The sequence below is a fragment of the Anser cygnoides genome, chromosome 14 (genome assembly GCF_040182565.1).
Source record: "Anser cygnoides isolate HZ-2024a breed goose chromosome 14, Taihu_goose_T2T_genome, whole genome shotgun sequence".
NCBI classification, from domain to species: domain Eukaryota; kingdom Metazoa; phylum Chordata; class Aves; order Anseriformes; family Anatidae; genus Anser; species Anser cygnoides.
Window position 1 is genome coordinate 18385025 of NC_089886.1, and position 23302 is coordinate 18408326.

A 23302-nucleotide genomic window follows, 5' to 3' on the forward strand; every position below is an offset into this window, starting at 1 on the left:
CTGAGGGGAATATTAAGATTTAAATTCTTCTTTGGGGAATCTTCAATGGGGAAAAGTCAGAAAACTCCTAAATGTAAGAAAAAAGTATATTGGAAAAAAAAATGAATTAATTTCCTAAGGAAAAAACCAACAACATTTTTCAATATATGAAGAAAAGATGTATTCTTTGCTTAAAATCCATCAAATATGGAGCCTATTTTTTTATTCCTCATGTCAAATTTTATTATCTTTCTAAAGACTGAGCCCTTCTATATCCTCTTAAGATTATCACTGTCTGAACTTGGAGAAGGCAACTGCTCTTCGATTTTGTTGAGACATTGACAAAAAACTCATTCATTTCAAAAGTTAACAATGAATTTTGCTTGATGCAGTAACTTGGGCAATTAGAAATTAAAATGATTACTAATGCTTAATAAAAGGCAATGCTAAAATCCAAATCTGTGAGAGGGCTATTGAAATAAAATGTACATGTAAGAGATTTTCTACATATTTCTTTTAAATCAATATGTTGTCAAAACAGAAATATACCCATGCTTCTGTAAGCTGTATCTAACAGCTTACAGGCTGGGTATCCTAATTCAAGAAAGAATCCATATATGCTTCCCTTAAAAAACTGTTTCCTTACATGACTTGGAGCAAATCTCCTTTAGTTTCTTCCTTTATAAACTGTATTTTGCCTTAATAGGCTGGACCTGAATTCAGAAAACTTAATCCTGAATTTATATTTATCTACCAGCTTTCAGGTTTCATTCAAATTATTGAAAACAAGGGAAACATGCACTTATACTCCTTATATTGACTATTATTTTCTGGCTGACACAAGATACTGAGTTGGATCAGATTTTGGAGAGAATCAATACAATATTTTTATGATAGCAGATAATCTTCCCCATTTGCCTCTGCAACATCATTTGTCAAAAGAACAAAAAGTCAGTGATCTCTGTTGTAAAGCGATTACAAGAGGGTTACAAGAGTACCACAAGGTATTATTACTAGTTTTAAAAAGAAAAACACATCTAGAATAAGAATAAAAATTAGTGACCTATGGAAAAATCTTAAACACTTCTATCCCTAGTCAGGCTAAATCTTTCCTTATTAGTCTTCATACAACCAATTATTTTCTACTTAATCATGATTGTCCTTTTTAGCTTTCTTTTAAGCTTATTTTTCTAATGATGTAATCCCAAATATTTCCTCCAAATCCTATTTAATATTTAGTAATCTCATTTCTCCCCCACAGACTGCATTCTTTAAAATTCTTTCTTAGCAATGGCTGCATCTTTGATATTTTTCTCACACACATCTGATAACTAGAAGAAAGTTCTTAAGTGTTGTTATCATTTATGAAAAAACTCTATCACTTCATTGTCATGTGATCCATTAAGTTTTATTCCTCATGAAATACAGCAGTAATATTTCTTGTGGATGATACAATGAAGGTTCTAGTTCATTTTCTTACTTTTATAAATCTATGATAATATAGGATATACACCTCTTTTAATCCTCCAAATTTTCTATTTTAATAAAAGGTTTGTAATTGCACCGTCCTTTGAAAATGACACTTGTTTCTAATTAAAAGTGAATCCTTAAAATGTTTTTGAAGAAGTCAATAGCACTGGTGTTGTTTTGTACAGTTGTATGCAATGGGCCAATAGTTGCCTTACACTGAGATTTAATTAATGACATTACACCAACTTTAATAGATATACAGTGAGCGCTAGTTCTCAGAATGGATAAAGAAAAGTAAAATTGTAAATAGAGGTCTCACATGGTAAATTATATAGGCAATCCAAACACACTATAGAATAGAATATATTTGATGGGTTAATTTTATTTCAGTTTTAAATAGATTTTATAGATATAAAATGTAATAAATAAACAGAAAACTTCCAGTGCTTTCTGAAGCCAAGCACTGAAAGATGGACTTTCCCAATAAAATATTTAAAATGTTACCAAGTAAGTGGAATTTATCCACATAGTTCAATTCTTGAGGTCTTGCATTATGAACTTGGGAGGTGAATGAATATCCTTCTGAATTGATATATCAATTTTTACTAGGCATAGTCTTTTTGTACTTTGTATATGCTTCAGACAGATCATGCACTTTTGGTTTTTCATGAGGTTTGAAACATTAATGGAAGTTCTTTGTCTGAACAACTTAAGTAAGCTGAATTACAATAGAGTGATGAAAAGATTAATTCCAATAAGATGTAATAAATCATATGCTGATTATGCATATGAATATATGCATATTTTTTCTCTGTCTTTATTCTATATGGATAAAGACATTGACTAGTTAATGCATAGTTTGATATCTTAATTCTTTATTTTGGGAAGTATCTCAGAATCTTTGCCTTCAAAAAGTGCTGCTGCAAAGGCAGAAGCAACATAGAACCAGCAAACAAACAGTCGAGGTATGCTCAGGCAGGGCAGGCACCGTAATAGCATTATTTCATTCATTGGTACATCATATGATGCATTTTCTTTTTAGCATCTTTCATAAAATATTTATTTGCTGTAATGTTTCTCCAGAGAACAGTCTACTCTACAGTAAACTCCAAGAATAACCTCAAGCTTTTGTTTGAAAAAATGCTTTTTCATTTTTTCCCACTTCACACACATTTTTTCCATGATGGCATAGTGACCTTTATGCTCTCAGTATTCTTCCTTATAAATGGTGTAAATGCAATACTATACTTACAGCAGGTACAGCCAGACGAATGGACATGTGGGAAAGAAAGTATCTTGTATCTGCAGTGCACAAAGGCAGATAGATGTACTACGCTCAGTTTCATTAGAATAAGGAGAGCGCAGAACATCTTTCTGCCTTTTTTCTAGAACAGGCTGCAGAAAATGTCTGGGAGACAAAACATGGGTGCAAATGTTACAATAACAAAGAAATTGGTACATGCATTCATGTCACGGAGACAGCCTCTATTTTTTATTAAAATTCAACTCAAGATATAGAAGTGGAATTCTGAACCCCAGCCTCTTTAGTAACTAAAGCTTAGAAGGCCTGTAGTTTAGGAAACTACTCTCCATGTTTGAAAAGAGAAAAGTCATTAACTTTTCTCTGTCATAAGTGAAAAGTGAGAATCACTTCCAGATTCAGATGGGCTTTTCCTCTTGGGAAGCCAGTTGTCTCCACTGGTGACAGACAGTGTCTGAGATAACTTGGCTCTGAAATTAGCATGCATCCTAGCTAAATTTAGTCCTACTTCACTTTTGCTGTGCAAACTAAGTGGACAGAAAACTGTTCAGACCAATAGCAGTGATTGAGTTTATAACTCACACCTTTAATTAGCATGGATGCTGTTTATGACATTGCTGAACACAACTGTTTTGCTTTCAGAGCTCAGTCTGCAATCTCACTTAGGGCTGAAGGTCTCTAACAGATCCAGCACTGAATCAAATGGCTATTCAAGAATATGTACGTTTGCAATGTTATCTTCCTTTATCATGCCTCTTGTTCCAATCAAAACAACAAAAAATTAATAAATAAGAGAGCAACTGAGCCTGTAGGCATAAAGTATGAATGAATAAATGGTTGTGAATATGAATTTGGCAATTCTGTATCCTTTGGAAGGATATGACTTTGTTAAAACATCTAAGTTACAATGCAGAAAAAGCATGCTGAAAATATATTTATAGCATTGCTTTTTATGAGGTTTAATTTGTTAAAGAGGCAAGTGGTGAATGCTGAGTCATTTATGAATAGGACAATGCTGTTGGGTCCAAAAGCTTGTATTTCACAAAGCTATGATACAGGTTGGCTTGTTGGGCAGTCTTTACACAGGAAAAGGCCATGGGGAAATTGATGGGAAGGCTGCAAGCAAACTGGAAAAGCTATGAAATATAAACAGTTCTTTGATACTTGCCTGCTCTTTATCTGGGCTTAAAACTAGAGTCTATCTATCTATTTCATTTGTATTAAAGTCCTTCAAGCATTTCAAGAGTAATTAGACACAAGGAAGGTAAACTTAGCCTACATTGCCCTTATATATTGTAGTTGAAACCCACACACTATTTTACGGTGATAAATTTTTAAAGGCCTATAAAAATACATTTTCGAGTGCTTTTTTCCCTCTGAATTCATAGAAATGCTTTATCAGCACTTTTTGGACGTGCATAAAACATTGACATGAAAGCACAGTAGGATACTTGCTTATGCCGGCCAAGAAGTACCTTTGTACCACAAGGGATAAAAACAAACAAACCTTTTTTTTTCGGTTGTTGCCAGAATTCATTTCTGTAAAGGGAATGTTGCTCTATCAGCCTGGATGCAATCTGAGGTACTGCTGGGCTGGGAATAGCAGAAAGGTGCAATCCTAATATGAATATGAAGTAAGTATCCACTGTAGTTCTAGAGAACGGTTGTTATTCATTATAAATATACCAATAGATGGCTCAAGTTGAATAGTACTTTTTATGCTTTACATATTTTTGTAAAGCATAAAAGGAGAAAAGCTGCTCTTACTGGATATATTTATCTGAATTATGGATGCTTATGCTGATTTTACAAGATCATTAAGAATAGAAAAACAAAATACTCCCGTAAAGATTCATTTGACTTAGATTTTTTTTTCCATAGATTTTATTTCTGGATATGCTGGCTGAAATTTTTAATTCTAGATTTGCCCTAATTAAGTTGATAAAAAAATAGATAAGTTGAAAAGTTTCTGAGGTTTGTTTTCTTTTACTAATGTCCATATCACTGAATTTCAATAGCAATATTTTGGAAAGTACAGAGTTTACAAACAGCTGTAGATAAGACAAGAATAATTAGCAATGACAATATGATTGTCAGTTCTAATAACTTAATACTTGTACAAAATAACCAGTCACATGGACTTAATGAATGAAAACAATTTGGAATATTTACAGATACTTTGTAAAAATGACTTAGCCCTGGCAGTTAATACGGTCTACAGAAAATCTAGCAAGTTACACAAATTGCCCTGAGGGTACACTGGCTCTGATAAAAACTAATAATATAAGAATAAGTTAATATGAACCTAGATCTTCAACTGAATCAACTTGGCCCTTGAATCAAATTATCTTTATGAACTTCAGTGGTATAACAAAAAAATACAAAAAGTATTTTTGCTGTTATTAAAATTATTTTGTGTTAATTACTTTTTGCATTATGGTTAGATCTTGCTTGCATTTTTTTTCTGAAATTGCCAAAAAAAAAAAAAAGTTGAAAAGAGAACACTGATTTAAGAAGCTAGGCAGAGTAAATTCCACAAAGTACATGAACAGACTAACGTTTCTTTAGGTTCCTAAAATTCAGGATTTCATGTTATGATCAGAATTTGAAGTAATACTCATCTGAAGTCTTTGTCTTTCTATTGTATTTGTCTGTGATCATGTCTAATTTTGCTTTTCATATTTGTCCACATGACATTCAAAGTGATCTTCAATTTAAAAATTCCCAAAGAACTGTAAATCACTACAAATGAAAAACAACTGAATATTTTACATTCTTGGGTGAATAGTACTATATAATTGCAAAGTATTAATTTATTAGTTCTCATTTTGTCTTCTCCACAAAGAAGCAGAATGCCAAACCTGAAGAAGATCATATGGTCTTAATGTTTGGCCTTCTGGCATAATAAAAACTTCATTCTTTATGGCCTGACCTCTGAAAAATAATGCATCTTTAAATAAAACCTGTATTTAACCTTTTATATCTTGGTTAGAAACACTTCCCTTTTGCATATTTTATTCTTTCATGACTGCATGGATTTGAATTTCTCTTTTTAAGCTTTGGGGACTGGAATTATATAGGACTTTTTTGTTATTGCACTTCTTGGCACTTATGAAAATATATTGAGAGTTTAGAACTGTGCATCCTATGAGACAGAACTTACCAAAGAGCAGCAAGTCACTATTAGAAAATGTCTGCTAGTCCCTGAGGATCTTTTTCTATTACCTACCTCTAAATGAATGACTAACATAATGGATTAGTCTTTTCACCCTCGTTACATGACTAGAAGACTTTATGAACTAGCAGGAATATATTTTGATTTCACTGGTGTCCTTCCCCATCACTACTGCTGAATTTCCAAATGTTTGTGGTACTCAACAGAATCCAGATGAATTCTCCAAATTGTTAGAGGCTAACACTGTTGTTCTGATTCTCTTTTTGCTTGACCTCCATATGTCCCCTGCATAATTCTACCTTTTCCCAGCATCAAATCAGCGACAAGATCAAAAATGCATCTAGTCAGATAGCAAAGGTGTTCTCAGCTCAAAAGTGCAACAGGAATTTCAACAAGAAAATGCAAGGCAAAAATTCTAAACATGTACATGCATAAATGAAGAGAAATGTATCTGCTTGTCTTAAGGTTTATACCATAAGCTTGGATGTATTGATTTTTGTGAAACTCCTTTATATTGCCCTTCAAAAACTTACCATACAAACAATGTATATGGGGGTACCTTTCTGAGAGCCCATTTTAAGGAGATAAAAGCTGCAAGGACGTTTGAATACATCCAACAATCTTTTTATTTGCATGTTATATTTATAGCTATCAGGTAACGTTCAAGTAAATGTTTGGATTTGACTTAGTTATTATGAATCTCAGTGACAAGTATATTCTATTCTAAATACATAAAATAGCAATAGATGTATTTGAAATGATACAATTTTGAACTCAGCATTGTGCTTTGATGAGATCTGCTTGCCACAGAAACTGGTGATTTGAGATAGGCTGGGGTAGTTGAATGCTCTGATCTCTACTGTCTGTAGTGCAGGCTAGAGCAAAGTTGTCTTACCTGGAAAATTTTAGTGTGTCCTCTATAGTCAGTTCTGAGGTAATACCTTTGAAATCTTTTTCATGACGTCCTACAGATTAAGCCAAGAGTGGTGCCAGTATCAGGGGCTGTATCAAGTGCTTTATCAGTACTGTATCAAGAAAGTGTTTTGGCCAGCCACAGAGCTGTCAGCTAGCCACTTCTGGCTGCCTTCTTGCTAGCTTAAGTTAGCCAACACCTGGTTTGAAAGAGTAAACCGTGGATTGTGATTTTTATGGATTAAAAAAAAAATAATTACTAAGTAGTAACTGTTTCTGCTCCTTTTTTGAGAGTACAAACTGATGATGGTATTAGTTACTCCATCTTATTTCTTATTTCTCAGAGCTGAGGAAAATACCTGGTTTATAATGAAGTCATCACAATCCTTTTTGTCATTCTGGTGTGGCACAGGCAGGAGTCAAATATACTGTTATGAACAAATGTCTTCAAAACCAACAGTCTGCTTCTCCAGTAGCTGGATAAGAACCACGGACTGTGAACTGTGCTATTCTTTCCATTGTTTAGGTATACAGTTGTTTAATAGAAAACTAAATTATATACATGAGAAAATTGCTTAATGCAAAAACACATCTGCTTTTATAAGAAAATAAATGCCATGGGGACTTCTGGTATTGAACTGTTTCCATGAGAATTGCTTACTTCTTAATTAATTGGTATGTATGCTATAACAATACCCATTAAAAGCCACAGCGTATGCTGCAGAACTGTCTCTCACAGCCTCTAGCCGAAATCTGAAGGGAAATAAATCAGAGGTTAGCCAAAAATTGTGTTCTAGTCACTGAACAAACTTTGCAATTAGAGGTTCAGATGTTGACTTAAAAAAGACAAGAAACAGGTGATTTGACATTCAGACTGTACAATAGAAACAAACACAGATGCCATCTTTAGAAAGAAGACAAATCATAGACCAATAGTTGCAGGGGAACATCACTGTACTCTGTGTTATAGCTCAGCAGAGATAAGCAAACTGTGAACTAAATAAATTGCAGCCGGTGTAAGTTATGCTACACAAAGACGGAACAAAGAGAAGATCAAAAGGCATGGGAGTCTGCAAGATTAGAACAACTGAAATTGTTCTCTTTCTTCTCACGGTATCAGTTTTGCTTCATGCAGCACTGAGCAAGATCTGGGCAGTGCTTTCTGGAAAGAGTGTCTCTTTTGAGACAGTGCTCTCATTATCAAATGAGGAGTTCATTTCTTAAAATGACTATACAAAACTAACAGAAGCCTTGTATGTACACATGCATACATATATTGTATGTACATATGAAATAACATATGCTAGCAAAAAACAAATATTAGTTTAAAACACTGAGACAGACAGCATTAAAAGAAATGGTTTGGGGGAGGCTTGCTTTTTTTTTTTTTTTTTTGGTGTATGTGTAGAATCTCTCCCTCCCCCTTGGAAAGTATTGCTGACAACAGTAAATTTCTTTTTCTTTAAGAAAAACAGGACATGAGAATAACAGAAATCTTTTAGTCCTTTTATCTGGTTATTTTAAGATAATTTAAATGTAATTCTTGTTTAATCATCACACATTTTAGTGCAATCTGACAGATATTATGGTAGTGGAATAGCCAGTGTACCAGAATAGCTGTGTAATTGAATCTCCTTGCTAGCTGAGCACCTACTTATGACTTCTAAACTCATAACTCTGTCCTCAGAAGAGAACAGGCATGTACAGCTGTCACACAGCAGTTCTATTGAACAGCGTAACTGACTTCCATAACAGCAAATGTTGAGTTGGAAATTGTTAGCTTTCAGTTCAAAACTATTGGATATGGTAGACTGGAATTTGCTGGTTGAGTGCCTGGGTCTTGAAGAAGCAGGGTATCCAGAGGGTGAGCACTTCATGAAAATCTCATGTTGTCAAGAACCTGGTATGTTTATGTCTACTGTCATTAGAAAAAAAAAAATAATCTTCTTCTATATATCCTAGCACCAGGCAATCCTGGTACTGAGAATCCTGTCAGGAATTCTACATCCAATTTTAGTAGAAAAACATTACAGAAAACAGAAAGTAAAGCAAAAATATTTTTGCAAGTCACTATGCCTCGTTTCAGTCTGTTTTCTATAGATACATAGAAGAGATGCCCGTAGATGAGTTTGTGCTATAAGACTGGAACTTGAATGTAGTAAAACTCTGGGACCTGTATGACACATTTTCAGTACAAGGTCAAAAAGTGTCATTCCACTCAAGTCTGCAGATATGAAAAAAGGGATTAATATAGACCAGTAAAGAGAAGCACCTACTTTTACTATCAACATTATTTAAAAAACTTCACTGTGATCAATAGGAAGTGTAATAGATCAACATTATCTGAAAATCATCTACTGAGACATGATGATAGAGGCTATTATATTAAAAGAACTTAAGCATCTGAACGTGCAAAAAGGCATTCACTGTGATTTTCAGATGTGCTCCTGTAGCATTTATATGTATGTTTAAATGCCTAATACTTTTAAAAATCTAGCCTTTCATATGTAACTACAGGAATAGCAAATCTCTCAGAAAAAATTGCTGCTTTCTGAAAAAAAAAAAAAAAAAGGGAAGAGCCAGCCTGGTCATTTCTACTGTCACTTCCCTGTAGTTCTCTTTTTAACCTGTGTTGTCTTCAATTAGGAATTGTTTTGATTACATAAAAGATAAGAGGTTGCTGTACTCACAAGGTTTGAGCATGGTGTTCCTTGGAATCAGCACACAATCATGTGGCTGTAGACACAGGTATCATCATATTCAGTATTAAAAGCAGAGGGGAAAGATTTTTCTCCAGACAAAGATACTCAGCTTCAGGAAATAAGGCATTTATTTAAGGGTCTTCTGACTCTTGTACTAGTTACTACAGACCATGTTTGATTGAAGTGATACAGGCAGCCAGCTGCAGTGTGTCTTGACAAAATAATGGGATCACTAAGCTACTTCAGAGCCTTGTCCCATCAGACCATTACAACCACTGAAGTGGATCAAGTGGTTACATAAGACATTAGAACTAATGGAGTGATTTTATTTGTACTCGAGCAAATCCACCATTGCCTGCCCTTTGACTGACTAGGTAAATATCTGGGTAACCTTAAAGGATAAGACATTTTTCTAGCCCTAAAAAAGTCAAGTACGTCTGTCTTTTGCTCATATTTTAAGAGCCAGGTCAATTCTTGTTTCTTATGCTTAATTCTGTCTTTTGAGCAAAGAGAAAGATAGCTGTTTATAAATTCTTTAAGTTCTGGTGAGTGGGAAAGACACTTGCAGAGGCAGCCTGAGAGATCGCATTTTCATTTTCCAGAAATAGGCATGGGGTTGGCACTCAAGACAGAATTCTGTGCATTTTTGAAACAAGTAGCAAATTGGACCTTAGGAGAATGATAAGCAGGTGGCTGAAGGACACCCACTCTAAATCCAAAATGAAATGGGAAGGGAGACCAGTGCTAGTCTTTTTTATTTACAGTTCTTTTCAAACTTTACAGTCATCCACTAAATTCAGAAATGATTTTTCCATGATATTGTTATAAAGATTGTGTCTATATTAAAACTGAAATCCCAAAAGGTTCTTGGTGAAAGCCTTCTTTGGATCATGATGTTTCGGGCAATCACCTACGCAACTGGGGTGCACAGTAGATGGAGCCAGAGTTTTCTTGAAGGGCATACAGGGATAACACAAGAGGTAATAGGCATGTTAAAAAGAAATGCAAATTGCAAGCAGATATAAGAAAATACTTTTTTACTGTAACGGTGGTCAAATATTGGAATGGGGCTGACACAAGCTGTGAAATCTCCATGCTTGGCTGAAGTCATAGCTTGACTGGACATGGCCCTGAGGAGCCTGAACTAAGTGGAACCACCTCAGGCAGGAGATGATCCCCAGGGTCCCTTATAACCTAGGGAGTTCAGGGACAACTGTTCCACTTCAAGTAGACACTCTGGGCCACATCCTGATGTTAGTCTGAATATTTACAGAGTTTAGAAAGAAATGAAGAAGGAAGTAGTGTTGGCAGTGACATAGAACTTCTCTTGGGCCTAAATTCATTTTCATTTCTAAATGAACAGTTCTTGTCACTGCTTGTTGGAACAATGCTTTTTTGGGGTATTGAGAAGAATTGTTACTCTATTCTGTAATACTACACACTTGAGACAAAAACTACTTTTCATCACAGATTGTTGGGAATTGGATGTAGATGGATGATTTTGCATTTGTTTGTTATACAAATTTCTGTGCTACAGCCTTTTAATGTTAACCCACAAGTATTAAGGGCACAATTTTTATTACTTTCTAAGATCTATAAAGTGATTGTGAAAAGATACAGTAAACATTCTTTGAAGTAAAGCTTGTTGATATCTCATTAGAATGAAAAATATAACTTTTGGCTAGGGAAGTTTGCCAATTACATATAGCCCTTGAAGGTGTTTTGAAGCTTGATTTGGGCCACAAACCTAATTTTGACTTTTGACATTGAAATTCAGTCAGATGAGCAGTTTCTAAATGGCAGACATTAATGTCTAACAGCATGCACTGAAAAAAGGTTTTATTGGCCTAACTCCTCTACAAATGTGTTGCGGAATAAGTTTGCCTTCAAGAGGAGCATGTGGATATCTTGTACAGGTGACACATACTTTGGAAAATGACATTAATCAGCTAAAGACGTTCGCTTCTGGTCTTAAACTCCTTGGTCTGGAGCAGGCTACACTGGAAATCACTCAGACTGAAGTGTTGAACTGATAGAGAGTTGTGTGAACACAGTTACTGTACTGTGCAAATCTTGCAACATCCATCATTTAAAGCATCAGCATAAATTTATTTTCTATTAAGCTGTTCTTTTGTTAAAGAGTGGCCAGTTCACAGCGTGATTTTAGAAAGTAGGACAGCCGATGAATATACATTTTTAAAAGCCTCTAGCCAGTGTCAAACAGTTGAAGAACTAGAGCTAGTCCTTTTTATCACAAGGATAACTGCTAAGATTGATATTCCTTATTTGACACAATGTAATCCGCGCATACACTGAGAAGAATATTGAATTCTTAAAGTCAGTTGTTTCTTTACATTTAAGTATGTTAGTGATGTTGATCAGATGTCAAAGCTTGGACAGTTTGTTCTCTAATACCCTGAACTTGGCAACATTTCTCCTAGAGAGTGGCATTTCAGCTTATTTCATTGTTTAGACAGTGAAAGCAGAAGAAAAATCTTAACCTTTAAAAAATAAATTTTAATAACATTCTGAAATTTGCAAAAGGCCATCAGACCCTGCACCTGCTGTGTTGACCTCTGCTGACCCTTTCTGACAGAGGAAAATGCACTTATGCTATGAAAAAGAACATACAGCATTAAATAATTTAAGTGGGTAAATTTATTATTCTAAAAAAGGCAGCTTTGGCCCCTTGTCCCAAAGTGAAACCAAAGCAGCAAATCAGCATAACTGGAGCTAAAAGTAAAGGAACAGTAAAATGATCATCTTTCTAGAAGGTAGCAAGCCTCCTCCTTGTTGCTCTGTACTGGTGCAGCTTTACCAACTTGGATGGCGTAATGCCAGTTTTTTTTACCAGCTGAGAAGCTGGCTTGGTAATGGAATACAATCAATCATCAGTTCCAGCCTCTCTCTGAACATAGGAAGATTCCTTCAAGTGCCTAAACACACAGAGACTTCCTTCATTATACACATCTAAGAAACAGTTTGTGTTTGGGTTCACATTCAGGGCTTGATGATCATACTCCATTCTCAGGCAACTGGATTATGTTTCCTATAGTCTGTAATAGGCCTTGTCTCTGCAGCCGTGAAATAGCCAAAGTGGACTAAGAACTGTGAGATAAGGGAAAATGATGTAGAAATTGCTTGTAGCATTTTTCATATTTCTTGTAAGATAACATGTTAAGTTGTTAAACCATTAGACTAAGACGACCTCAAAACTTCTTTCTAGTGAAATTATTTTGATTTACATACCAACTATCTCTCAGAGCAGTAGCTATGTATTTATCAATGATTCTTCAGGCTGAAACATATTTTATTTTTTTTTTCATATTTGGATACTGTTTGCTTTTAATCCAAGTAAGTGAAAATAGAGTATTAAGTGGAAAACAGTACTACCCAGGGATAATAAATGCTTTTAAACAGCAGAATGTATATTAGCAGCAACTTCTTCAAATCATTTTACACATTTCATATGTGCAGACATTGTTCCTTTATTTTTATTTTATTTTATTTATTTTATTTTATTTTATTTATTTTATTTATTTTATTTATTTTATTTTATTTTAATTATTTTTTACTTTATTTTACTATTTTATTTTATTCCAGGCACAGAATATAGGAATACAGATTTTGAACTTGTGTATGAGTGTGCTTACAGAGGCAGATGGTTTGTAACTATTTTAAGCTGCATTCTCCATTCAGATTAATAGATTTGAATGTTAGAATCTTCATGATACATGAAGAATTGTCCTGAGAAGAAAAAATTATTTATAAAGATGTCAATCTCCTTTGAATAGAAAACTGCAAATGCATTATCTTTTCTCCTTACTGGTACCAACATGCTATGAAACAAGACTTTGTAATACTTATGCCACCAATCTGTATGTCACTGAACACCTGTTTTTTACATGGTCTATTTGAAGATTAATTGCCTATTTTGCAGCAAAAGCTTCTTGTTGGGAAAACCCAGTTATGACAGTGCTTTTCTAGATCATTACCCTTAATGTAACTACATATACAACATGATGATTATTGACTAACCACATTTTAAAATTGCCATTTACAAGTAAAAGAAAAAAAAAGGCAATTATTCTATATTCACTGTCATGACTCTACAGTTGACTGCTGAGGCAGTGTCTTTGTCTTTAATTCACACTTGTTAGAGCTAAAGTACAAGTTCTAAGAAAGACATGATGCAAGCTCAACAAAAGAATCATAACAACTGCTGCACGTTCCCCCCCCAAAAAAAAAAAAAAAAAACAAAAAAACACCTGGGGGCAAAAACAGGCAAATGATGATGATGATAATGATGATGATTATTCTTATTTTGCAGAAGCAACTTATCTGTAGAAGTGATACCTTGGTTGCAGTACTCTTCATCACTCAGAATGGTTTTTCGGTACTAGAAGTATGAGAAGATGATGACACTAAGATGAGAACTGAAGATATATTTGATCAGAAAAAAATATGAAGATTTCAGAGCTTACAAAACAAATGTGATGATTTTCTTGGCCCCATCCACAAAAACATTTCCCACTGGAAAACTTCTGCAACCTTGATGAACTCCAGAAGCAGTAGTTGTGTGTGCGTTTACAAAAATCTTAATGCGTGAGCAACTTGTCAGAATGGTGTCCACCTGAATTCAGGGACAGCTGTACAGCTTTGCAAACCTGAGAAGCACCAAATGGGAGAAGGGCATGTGAAGTATTTTTATTTGTGTACATCTAGCTGAAAGGTTTATTTATTCTTGTATTTAGGCCAAGCACAAGAGAAGCGAGCCTATCTTACCTGATATGTACTATATTAGTGTGATCGCTGTGCTGGAAATGACCAATTTTCTTTTGCAATATTGTTCCTATAGTCAGCTGCCAAAAAAAAAATGTTAAAATTTTGTCATATTTTCTGCTCAAATTTTTGTAATATCTATATTGCATACATGTAACTGCAGTATATACGTTGGTGACAATGGCTTTTTGTATGTGATGTGATATATATGTTAAACATCTTGGATAAGTAAGTTGTTGGCCTCCGTATTCAATAAAAGCATACAAATACTGAAGTTTGTAGTTTTCTTCTCAGTGTTCAGGCCTAGATAATTATATAACATTACAGTCGCCAGTAGAGCACTTATATAAATGCCTAGAACTCAACCAAATGGATCCTGGTTTAAAAAAAAATGTATGTATTTGCCCCTACTCGTCAAAAGGACAGGTTCAGTACAGGTTGTGTATTTACTGTGTGGTGGGCGAGCTTGGCCTACGGCCTACAGCCTGAGAACACCCAGCCAGTTCAGCAGTAGGGCACAGAACTCTTAATTTTGGGGTTTCTCCTCATGGAAGCTCTCCATGGGCTGCAGGGGAATCTCTGCTCCTGTGTCCGGAGCATGTCCTCCCCGCTTTTTCTCTCAGCAGTATGGCAGGGCTGCTCCTCACACCTTGTTTTTCTCTCTCCTCAGTGTCATGTAGCACTGTGCTCTCTCTGAGGAGATTTTCACAGTGGCACCACCAGTGTCGCAGATGGTCTCAGCTGGGCCCTGTGGTGGGGCCCTCAGAACCTTCCAGAACCTTCTGGAAGGGGCAGCGCAGGGCCCGCCCAAGCCCGGCCTCTCCTCATGGTAGCGCCTGCAGCTCCACTGCCAGCGCCTGGGCGCTGACGCCCCACACGTGCTGACAGGAATTCAGTTAAAAAGTTAAAAAGGAATTAGATGCCAACATTCTTTGTGTTGGCAGGAGAGTAGAATCAAAGTCTCAGGTAGCTTGTTGTTGTCCTGTGCTATTTATTAAATCTAGTTTCATAACTGAGACAATTTCACAGTAAAGCACAAGCATAGTTTTACAATCCAGCGTATACCTTATATTAAGTTTCATTTCATAAAAACTAAGTCTATTTAAACTCCTTTTCTGAGCATTGTAGAAGTTTCGTTGTGCCTAACGGGTGAAGAAAAACCTTCACTTGTTTGTTATGAAAGATTTAATTCAAGCTGGATACTTTTAAAAATCTCTTTCCATGTTTATCTTCCTGACCTTAAGATACTTAGTCATTTATATTAAATGAACTTTGCTGTGGACTTCTGTTTCAAACTAGCACTACAGTGTTAAACTGTGAATGTGAAAGATTATCATCTTGGCTACTACATGATATTGCAATTAAAGACCTCTTCAGCCATTAGTTGCTTTTTCTCACCGAATGGAAACATGACATTTCAGAGGCTGTTAATTCCTCAAATCTCTTCTGCCATGTTCTTTCTCTAGTGCTACATTAAGTCAGAAGCATGGCAGGAAAAGTTATCCCCACAGGCCTGGTTTGGAGGTTGGGCTCAACTTCAAGGAAGTTCCAAAATTGTGGGAAAAGTTTTGATTAAATTTGGGCCATTATTCAGAATGACAATTTTTTTTGCATGCATAACTTTCAAAGCGGATCAATAATGGAGAAACCAAGAATTGTTAATATATGTAGGTTAAATTCCTAGTTTTCCACATGGCATTTTTGAAACTGTGAACCTGTGTTAATCTGGAGCCTAGTTTCCTTTCACACGTGGTCTGTCTCGAACCATAGTATCGTTTAGGTTGGATAAGGCCTTCAGGATCATCAAGGCCAACCTTCAACCTGACCTAACGAGCCCCATGACTAAACCATGTCCTTTAGTGCCACATCCATGAGTCTCTTATATAGGTGTTTAAAAGATAACTGACTCTCTCAGAGCACATTTCACCACAGAACTTAAATGCCTGACAGCGATGCAGATGAGAAAAAGCTTGTCAAGTGTGCAAATCAAAAGAGTTTGGGAAAGAGACTGGCAAAAATTCACATCCTGTACTCCATTCCAGTGCTTTACAGTTATTCATGTGTGTGCATAAGATTAGACCTCCAGAATGACACTCTTGGGACGGGAAGGACTGTTAGAAATATTGAGTTGCCTAAAATTTCATAGGTACACAAAGACTACAGACTCTATCTATGACATCTTAATAGCTAGCTAAATACCTAATTTCTCACTAGAATATTATGAAATGTTGTTCCACATTGAACACCTAGATGGCAGCTTTGAAGTACCTTGCTAAGTCTAACCTTTAGTCTACAGTTTCTTGGTGGTTTCTCTGCTTCTGGTGAAGTTCATTTGCGCAAAAGAAAATGTAAGATTTACAGAGTCACAAGCAGAACAAAAATTACATGGTTAGAACATTTGTCCAGGCTGCCTAAACAGAAGATGCTGCTTCTTACACTTCTTTCTGTTTAAGAATCAATGGACAATGTATAAAAATAGACACTTTATTGGGGAGGAAAACTGGAGGACACAAAACTCATAAAAAGAAAAAAAATAAAGCCTTAATGTTTAAGTTACAATCACGTTCCTTTGCATAGTCTCTATCTCAAACCCAGTCAGCTTTGAATTATTTCAAAATGACACGGTTTTAACGAGGTATTTCTTCTTTCACCTCTACCATCTTATGAAAAGAGGCCATAGGATTCAGGTTAGGACAGTCTGCTGAGTGGAACTCCCAGCACCTGAGGCAGAGGAAAAATGCCAGAAGCAAGTCTCTCCTTTTCTGCTTAAGTCTCATGTGTATGAGCTAGATGTCAAAGATTTCCAATAAACATTGACTATACCCCCCTCTTCAAGGTAGAGTACTAGGCTCATTAGGAGCAAAGTTTAACGGTTCCAGTACAGGGAACAGCCTTGTAGGACTTTTTAAATTACAGTGTTTGACATAAGGCCTGTTTTTCTTGAGTCAATTCTTAAATCTTGCTTCCAGGATGTAGGCTACCTCCTCTCTCTGAAAGAGTCAGGGCCAATGCAAACATGACAATTTAGTTAAATAGAAGGGTCTGGGTTTGATAGGTGACACAGCTGGAAGTGTGATAGATAATAAATGTAATTATGCTCAAACTCCTATTGGGCTGGCAATTAATATATAAAAAGAAAATGGTAGGGTTTTTTTTAATTATTATTATTTTTACTTTTTTATTTGTTTTGAGGGAGAAGCTTCACCGAACATAAGCGCTAATGTTAGTTTGTAGAAGGACAGGAATTTAGCAGGTGAGGGCTTTTTCTTTACAGCTGAGAAAGAAAAAGATTAGTTAGTCACTATTATTTCACATTTTCTATTTGTTTTGTTTGTTACTAAAGAAACAAACAAAAAAATTGAACTTAAAAATTCACCAGTAAGGGGAGGAGGGAGGGTAAGGATTTCTTTTCTGAAAAGTAGAGTTCACTGTCAAATTGGGCTTCAAAATGTTAAGTGTCAAGAAAGAAGAAAAAAAGAAGCCGAATTTGTTATGGCTCTACACCTGGTAGAGCTTTAACCCTTCACTTAGTAAATCAGAATAGACGAATAGACCTAGTGGTTTCTACTGCGTAAAATTAAATTATTTAGAGTTTTTTTTTGTTGTTGTTGTTGTTTTTTTTGGTTCAGGATATGTGATCAAGGCAATGGGCTAAGTTCTCTGTGGTCTTACAGTAGGGTTCTTTTAGATGTACTCCATTGATTGAGGAGAATTATGAAGCCCTTTACAATGGGGTCTGGTCTTACTATATCCCAGATCCATGGACTCTTGATTAAGAATAATTAGTATAGTTATAGAATAATTAGTAGCTGTTAATAAGAAATATGTGGGAAAAATATCTAGTGGCTTTTACAGGTAGAGTACTGCTATTGTTTATAAAAGAAAAATGTTTTAATATATCTCTTACTTTTTATAAATGCTTCTAGGTCCTCTTAAAATAAATAAGGCTATATAGGAGGAAAATACTCTTTCCTCATTTTGCTGAAAGTCTTGCTGTTTCATGTGAGATAATTGAAGAGTGCTGTCATGTTTTCTAAAGTCAAGATGATAAATGTTTTTTGAAATAGTGATCACGGAATAACAGGAACACGAACAGTTTCACTTAGGTAAATGCTTACTTTTCAAGTAGATTACATAGATTATTTTTTTAACAGTAGTACGAATATATGAATTGGTCGGAAAGTAATTTAAAATATAGTCATTCTGATATTTTATTTTAAATATTTTATACTGGGATACAGCTTTTGTCCTATCTTGGCAACTGCACTCTCTTCAGCTTCTGGAGATTTATAAGATATGACCCAATACAAATATTTTATGAACTTCTACACATGAAATAATTCAGGCTAAATCACATTTTCTTTTGTTTAATTTCAATGTTATGAGCACATTGGCCGTAAAGCCCCTCAAACAGTCTATTATAGCACAACGATGAATGAGAACGTTTATGAAAGCTTCAGTTAGCTGCTGTGTTCATAGAGCGCTTCAAAGCAAATGGAAGTAACCTACATAGCAAAACACTAGTTCAGCTACCAAAGTTGTACTCACAATAAAACAAACAAACAAAAAGATTTTTAAAGCCAGAAAAGAAATTCCTTTAATTTTTAAAGGATGATTTAGGTGGTAAAAAAGGGTACATCTGGTTTTGAACTAGCTTATTTGTAATCTACTCTAAGGAGATGAGTAGCAGCTAGATCATCTGAGGTATTTATGTAACCTTTATGGAAAGGTTTATAAAAATACTAGCTTTCTAAACTGAAATGTGTGAATATTGACAAAGCAAATATGGGTTCACATATGTTAAGATTTATGCTGGTTACAAAAAACTGTGAATGTCACGATCTGCTAGTGTGCCTTGCAGTGTCCAGACTCAGAGTGTTTATAGGTAAAAAGTAATTTGCAGGTTCACTTCAGAATAGACAGCAATGACCTCGTGCTTCTTGAAAGCAAAGGAAAATGGGTGAAGAAAATGCCGAGATAACTCACCAGAGATAGACACATCTCTGCAAGGATTGTTGTTGGTTTACGAAGTGTTCCCTTGTTCTTCATTGTTGGAGGGAAAAATGTGGGGATGTTGATAACAGTTGGTCTCTCTTCTCAAATCCCCCCGTCACCTTATTTTTTTTTAATTCTGGATTTTGTGTTCTGAAAATATGCTCTTTTAGAAAGCATTGTTCTTTCTAATGTATTGTACAATTTGCAAATAACTTAAATGACTCTAATCTAAGGAATAAAAGAAGTGAACAGGCAAGGTGCTTGCTTTTCCAGTAGTTCATGATTGAAATGAAATATTTTTTCTCAAATAGTGATCTTAGAAATTAAACTGTTTTTATACTGGCACATAGCATGATGTTAAAGGATGTTATATTGCTAAAGGATGTTAAATTGTTGGTCTTTAATATTATTGGTGATAACTTTGACTCAGAATATTTATTTTTGCTTCTTTGGGGTTTAAGCATTGGTTTCTGGCGTTTTGCATTTGTGTTGTTTCTTTAAATATTTTGCAAAATCTTTTAACTGCACAAAATCTCTCATGGTGTTTTAGAAGGAGAAGCATGGTAGAAGATTTACAAGGCAAGTAAATTATGCTTATTGTAAAGTGAAACAAGAACTATGCATGCTATCATTAGTAGCATTAACACCTTGTATTTTTCAGCAAAGGCTTGAATCTTCTGAAAATGAAGACATAAAAGCTGAGCTTCACTGATTTCTACAGAGAGCTTTGCAGACAATGTCAAACAATACTTCTGTGATAGCTAGCTGTTTGATTCTGTCATTCATTTCTCATTCTCTGTGGAGGTAAATTTGACAGCTTAGCTGTTCTCATTAGTGGGAAGTTTCTAAAAAATCCGTAACCGTGTGTAGTTTTCTATCTTGTCCTTGGTCATCTCTTGCTCTAGTTTATTCAAGTGTTTGTTAGAACTTTTTTCTTAGTCTCTAACACGTTGTATACGCAAGTTCCTAATACTTGAACAAGGTTTATTTCACTAGTTATTAGTCCTGAATACCAGTTTGATATAGAATTTAGAGTCAATCTAAACCATATCTGTGTTGATAAAAGCAAATTCTAAGATATGATCTTCCATACCTTTAAAGATTCTTTTGCTAATCTGTCCATTCCTATACATTTCTAAATAGTATCTAAACCCATCTAACTAGGGCATGGTTGTTGGTTGTTGGAAAGGCATGTATACCCAAATGAGTCTTAACTATATATCCCGATTGTTATGGAAAGGCAGGGGAGAGAGAACTGAGATTTGCATGGCTAACAAATGTAGTGCTCTGGACACAAAAGGGGAAGGGAATTCCAACATGGAAGGCTTTTCAGAGTACCGCAAACCAACTCTCCCAATGTGTCTGTATTAGATGTCATGTATTTGGTTGAAACGGCAAAAATGTTTTGCCAGACTTCATTCATCACATTATAAATGACCCAAGTCAAATATTTGTGTTACCTGAGTCTCAGTTGAGTTGGATCTGGTAGAATTTGTTCAAAAGAGTTTTAAAATGTTTCATTCCGGCTGGATAGCTCGCAAATCTTGTTGCTACTATCTTGCCTGTATTTCTGTTGCAAAAGTACATCTTACAGTGAACTGACAGAAGTTTTTTCCCCAAGTGTCTGTCAGATTGTTAACTAGGTACATCTTTTCAATTAGTGGTGTATACATTAGAGCACGTTAATTGTTATCAGGGTCTTGTTGCTTACATGGACTGGGCTGTATGATGACTAGATTAATTTAGTTTTAGCTGAAATATTAGAATAAAAATCACATAGAATCAAGTATGTTTGACAAGCATACATTAATGCAGCAGGAATTTTGTCTGAGTCTCATCATATGTATATATGGAATTCATTGATTACAGCTGCTACCTTCTGATTATGTGAGGCTAACGGTGTAGGCGACTTCTTTATAACCTGACACTTGGATTATCAGGGCCTTAAGAATCAATAGCAAATCTGCGGAATTTCATGCAAAATGGGATACGGTGTTGTGTACATCTCAAATTAAGACTGCATAAATGACTGGAAATTCTCAACTGACATTGCTGTTTGTGGCAACACGTTCTTCGGGTATAGCTACAAAAGGGCCTTTAAATGTAAGCCCTCACTTTGACTTTTTCTCCTGTAAAAGCCCTCAGTTGACTGTATTTTATAGATTGAATCAGAAACATTATCTGCAAGGGACAGAACCACTGTAGTTGGATTAAAATGAGTTGATTGGTAGGAAAATCACTTCTCGTTGTATACCTATCACCTGTTCTTCCCTGCCCCCTCTCCCTTCCCGAAGTGCCCAGTGGATTGAGATTTATTTTTTTTAACTTGACCCCCCCCCTTGCAGTATGAATCCTAAATTGCGTCTTTAAAAAATAAAAACCTTTCAGCAATTGCTCGAACTTTGTTGCTTCATCCACAAACCAAATGTCAGCAACTTTTTCAGAGGAGACAGGCGCCTTAATATAATGAGACACTTGCTGCATGCTTCTGCTTTAAGTGACATTGAGTTGCTGAGATATTGGCAAACCTGTCCAGTAGACACTCAGCTCGTCTTTCTCTGATGGTTCTAGTTCACTTCACTTATGCTGACTCCTCTATTTCCTTTTGTCATTTGAGAATTTCCTATTCAATGAAAACCTCCTTTTGAGACTAATTAAAACCAGAGAGATTCTTTGAAGCAAAAATGCTATAAAGAATTGCGCTCTCATTCATAATATGAGAATATGGTGATTATGAAGGATTTACATTAAGATCAGCTGCAAAAAGAAATTCAGAACGTATAGCTGTGTAGTTGTGGTATTTAAGAACTGTACATGTTGAGAATATCTTATTCCTGCTACTGCTTTTGTTTATGTATATCATTCCACACACTTAGTTGCTGCTGCTGTGGAAGAGTAATTAATGATTGCCTGTTGATTTAAAGTCTGAAATAAACCCTTTCTCATTTCTTAAATTAATTCAGTATACAGTAATATTTGAATTGTTTCCAGTCAGATCCTGGGATGTTGTTGATTTCATTATACTGCATGCTGTAGATGAGCAGACTGCAGGTGTGGTCAGGACAGACTATCTAGATGTGGTATATAACATGAGTCTTTTTGTATTGTCTGAGCACGTCGTAACCTCAGTTTGTCTTGCAAATCCTGGATGTTATTTTAATCTTGTTTTATACATAAGAACCTGTGGCAAGAATTACCAAAGGTCACACAAGACCATGAAGGTAAACTATGCTCATCTTTCTTATATTGTAGAGCAAACTGCTTTAACTCCATTAGTTCTGCTCCAAAGGTAAAGCTCCCTGTAACAGTAAGCCAAGAGTTCGACAGTTCTTGTGTAGGTCTTCCTGCATCAAATTGTCATATTTGGTTTGTTCAAATGTTTATTTCCACAAGGTTTGCAGCACAGTGCTTTTCACTGGCTGTTAGTTTAAAACTAGTTGTTCTTTTTGACAGTGTTCCACCAGCACTTGTTCTTTCAGAGTGCAAGACAGCTTGTATATTCTTTCTGAGAAGGGATTTTATCAACATGCTGCTCTTGAACATGCCTACAGCTATACTGCTATATGTGCTAGCTAGTGTATCTTAGCAGGAGGAAAACTTATGTGAGGCTTATTGGGGTTTCTGAGAAGATACAGTATGTTAGTAAAGGCCATAGCAAGATCAAGAAGAATAGCTTTCTCAAAGGCTATTAAATGTGACAAGGAAGATGCAACTCCTGGTTTCAAAAATTCTTAAACCACTGGTTTTACAGAGGTTGGAATGTTATGCTAGGCCAAGTATCACCCTGTACTTGCTCAGGTCTTACACTTTTCCCTTCAGTGTTTTTTCATGGCCCTTGGCTGAATTCTGGGCTAAATGCTGCTTTCTGAACTAATATCTGTTCTCATAGAGGTGGAACAAACTGTTGTGTAAATATGACAAAGTATCCCCAATTTTAACACATGCATTCTATGAACCTGCTAGCTGATGTTCTGGCTTCTTCTGCTATGTTCTTATGCCTGAGCAACTCTTCTATAAGAGTAGCTT

The 23302-nt window shown here is 35.4% G+C and overlaps 1 protein-coding gene and 1 long non-coding RNA gene across 19 annotated transcripts in view; one reads left to right on the forward strand and one right to left on the reverse strand.

Moving 5' to 3' along the window:
- LOC136786400 (protein FAM210B, mitochondrial-like) overlaps positions 1-14692 on the forward strand; it is a 324869-nt gene extending 310177 nt beyond the window's left edge. For 12 of the 18 annotated variants that reach the window (XR_010824954.1, XR_010824949.1, XR_010824960.1 and 9 more), the window contains one exon: positions 13830-14692. The gene's annotated coding sequence lies outside the window, so the exon portion shown is untranslated. Of the gene's footprint in view, positions 1-4240; positions 4345-13829 lie in introns of all 18 variants that reach the window. The other 6 variants (XR_010824959.1, XR_010824963.1, XR_010824965.1 and 3 more) reach the window with 6 other exon arrangements.
- LOC136786401 (uncharacterized) lies at positions 11840-15936 on the reverse strand. The gene is made up of 4 exons (XR_010824973.1): positions 14931-15936; positions 14285-14361; positions 13984-14166; positions 11840-13898 (listed from the first exon to the last, which is right to left on the reverse strand). It is a non-coding gene; the product is annotated as an uncharacterized lncRNA (long non-coding RNA).
- Positions 15937-23302: the final 7366 nt, after the last annotated feature.